The sequence below is a fragment of the Palaemon carinicauda genome, unplaced genomic scaffold (assembly GCF_036898095.1).
Source record: "Palaemon carinicauda isolate YSFRI2023 unplaced genomic scaffold, ASM3689809v2 scaffold86, whole genome shotgun sequence".
NCBI classification, from domain to species: Eukaryota; Metazoa; Arthropoda; class Malacostraca; order Decapoda; family Palaemonidae; genus Palaemon; species Palaemon carinicauda.
Genome location: NW_027172160.1, coordinates 250,321 through 254,537, shown reverse-complemented (window position 1 = coordinate 254,537; position 4,217 = coordinate 250,321).

Genomic DNA, 4,217 nt, shown 5'->3' with positions numbered 1-4,217 from the left:
GACTTTCGGGCTTCGAACACAAACGCCAGTGTCTTGCTACAGGCTAGGCGATCTAAAACGAATGAACGAACGAAGGAAGCCTTGTCCCTCAGTTTACTCCTAGACTCTCTAGTGACAACATTCGACTACACAGGATTGAAACAATTACACCTCAGGATACTCCTAAGGTTTTCCAGATGACTGAACATGTCTTATTCAAGGTCTTGACTTTTTTTTTATGATTTTGTCTACTTTTAGATTTATTTTCTATATGAAAATATCTACTTTATCTCCTGAGGAAATAATATGAACACAGGCATCTTTCAGACGATCCTGAGTCTCTTAAAGACAGAAATTTGATTAAGAGAGAGTCTTGTTTGCAATTGTTATTAAACCTTTCGAAGCAATCCCAAATTATTGATACACATTAATGTAATCATGGATCCAGAAATTCAAATTTCATAGTATTGATATATTTCATTGCATAATATACATACCAATATATAGATATTTATGATATTTATCTGTGTACACAGCCTCTGAGATCCTGTTATTTGATTTTTTTTGTCTCCCAACGGCTAACCATAATCTGAAGCGACACAAGGATGACGTCACCTGAAAATCTGTAGAATATCATTGGCTGATAAGTATGACGTCACCTGAAATCTTCTGAATATCATTGGCTGCTAGTTATGACGGCACCTGAAACCTTCTGAATGCCATTGGCTGCTAGTTATGACGTCACCTGAAAATCTGTAGAATATCATTGGCTGCTAGTTATGATGTCACCTGAAAATCTGTAGAATATCATTGGCTGCTAGTTATGACGTCACCTGAAATCTTCTGAATACCATTGGCTGCCAGTTATGACGTCACCTGAAATCTTCTGAATATCAATGGCTAATAAGTATGACGTCACTGAGGTAACATCATTGTTTACATGTTACGTTAGATTGATTTGAATTTGATCTCAAAATGGCTTATTGTAAACCCCTAATGAAAAGGTCAGCAAAAGATACTTAATACATTTTGAATATAAGTTGCCTAAACAATTCTTTCTAAAAAAAATCCTGTATTCAAAGAAAATGTAGTTAAATCATATTCCCCCAAGGACTCTAGTTGAGGGTATAAGAACTTAAAAAGTCTTTTGTAATATCTGAAAATAATTAATTTTATATACCTAACTTTCTTTAAAATAGGTTTTTATACCAGAGTTAAATTGATAAAGAATATGTATTTGTAGAAAAAGAGGTAATTAATAGAAAAAAACAATATGTTCCAATTTGAAATATTAATGCTCAGAACTGGTTACACTACTAATGTCCATTGTATACATTAAAAAATTACTAACTGGTAACTAAAACTGTCATGAATTACGGAAAATATATTACTTCTAACGAATAGATATTAATTCATTGTATCCTTCAAAACTCATTCATAAACATTTCATAAAATAATTATACTAAAAAGTCGTTCATATGAATGAAAAAGGACATGAAAACCACAAAGATTTTATTTTCTAGCAGTACCTAAAAACTATTCCATGACGTCATCTTAAATCGTAGTAGTTGCTTCCATCAACCAATCAGAGCTTAGGAATATGACATCATCATCCATCCACCAATCAGAGCTTAGGAATATGACATCAAGAGCCAATGAGGAGACAGCATTTTTAGCGCCCAAACAATCCATACGAGGAGGAACAACCAGACTTAAGCGCTGCTGTTCGAAAATCAATTTCTACAGCCAAAAAATCTCAAAATTTCCCAAAATTCATTTCTTTTCGCTTTTTATAATAAAGTTAAAGTTGCTTAATCGTTTGGCATGAAAATTAATGGGTTTTAGATTTTAGATATGTTAATATCAATCATTTAAGAAAGGTATAATGATACCTTTTTTAGTTTGATCCAATCTGTCAGAAGATATGTTTCTGCTAATGTATTTTCAGATCCTTCAAATCTATATTATTAATTGATAACTTCTACAATTTAAATGATATATTGTTGTTTAGAGCTCTCTCTCTCTCTCTCTCTCTCTCTCTCTCTCTCTCTCTCTCTCTCTCTCTCTCTCTCTCTCTCTCTCTCTGCTATGGTTATACATTTAGTTATTTTGATTTTTGTGCGAATATATATTGAAATTTAGAACCAGAATTTATCCAAATTTATTCTTTATGACTTCATAATTCTTAGATATCCTTCCCAATTACTTCTATTAATTAAGACAGTTTTATCAAATATTATTACAGATATTCTTATTCCCAATAAACTTATTACTTAATAAATAATATTAGCACTTTTATAAACAATAACAAATGCAGCCCCTTCTAATCCACCGAAGATTGGTGATGAGTTAAGTCTGATGCCTACAGCAAACCAAACTTGTCTGGAATCGAACCTGGGCCCATGAAACTGAGTTTCCATTGACTTGAGCAACTCAGCCACAAAGAACGATTATCTTTGAGTTAATTCCCCCTTGGGTCTCTGATCTCGAGGTAGAGAGAGAATCCAGATATTAAGAGGAGTATAATATATGGCTTATATGAATATATATATATATATATATATATATATATATATATATATATATATATATATATATATATACTTACATATATATATATATATATATATATATATATATATATATATATATATATATATATATATATACATATATGTATATATATGTATGTATGTATGTATATATATGTATATATATATCTATATATATATGTTTATATACTGTATATATATATATATATATATATATATATATATATATATATATATATATATATATATATATATATATATATATATATATAGAGAGAGAGAGAGAGAGAGAGAGAGAGAGAGAGTCTTTCATCTTTTGTTCATTAAACACTTTGCTACATACATTTCAAATCAGCTTACTCCAAAACGAACGGGTCAAGATGAACAGATTTAATCAATGTGAAAACGACCCAGGGCGAAAATAGCAAAAAACTCGTCTTGACTCCTGCGCAAAAATTAAGGAAATTTGCATCTTATTACAACCGAGGGAAAAAAAACTTTGCTCGTTTCAGAAGTACGAACATAATTTAAGATATTTTCTGAAATTATCGCTTCCAGGGTACAAAATATAAAACAGGGTTTGAAGAAAACCTGCTTAGAACATGAAATTAATAAGGGAGATTGAATTAGAATGATCAAACCTCAAATTTTTTTATTTATTCATATCTCTCGGTTTTTGTCGTTAAACCATCTTTATCATCATCATCATCATCATCATCATCACCCTTAGCTAGTCCACTGCAGGACAAAATCCTCAGACATGACCCTCCTCTCGCGTCTGTTTATCGTCTGTCTATGACAGTTCATAGGCGGACATGAGTTTTTTTTTATAGTTTATATAAGACATATTTGTTTTTGACGTTGTTAATAGTTTATATATGACATATCTGTTTTGACGTTGTTACTTTTTTTAGAATGATTCATTGTTAATTTGTTCTCATCATTTATTTATATCCTTATTTCCTTTCCTCACTGCGCTATTTTTTCCTATCGGAGCACCTGGGCTTATAGCATCTTGCTTTTCCAACTAGGGTTGTAGCTTGGCTAATAATAATAATAATAATAATAATAATAATAATAATACCAGTAAATTTTTCATAGCTTTTCAATCCATCGTCTTGTGTTCCTTCCCCTGCTTCTTTTGAAATCTTTAGGGACCCATTCCGTTGCTCTTAATGTCCATCTATTATCTCTCATTCTCATTTTATGCCCTGCCCATGTCCATTTTTTTTTCTTACATGTTGTTAGAATATCATCTGATTTAATTTGCTCTCGTATTCATGTGGCTCTTGTTTTTTTTTGTCTCTTATTGTTATTACCATCATTATTCTTTCCTTATCTCTCTGAGTTGTAAGTGGCTTATGTTCTAAGACTTTAGTAAGGCCCCAGTATTCTGATGCATTAGTTAATAGATCGAATATTTCTAATTGATGTTAATAAATCCATATACATTATCAATTAGAAGCAGAATACAGAAAAGGCACCATCGGATAGAAGCTCACCAGAACGTCAGCCGAGCAAGCCCAAACCACCTCACTGTGATGCCCAACCACAGCAGTGGCATCCCCAGTAAGCATCTTAAACTCACAGTCCCAGATTGGGATCGATCTGCTGCCATATGCATGCTAGGCGTACACGTTTCCACTGTTCTAGCCAGGAGGCTAACATTAACTATAGACTATTTCA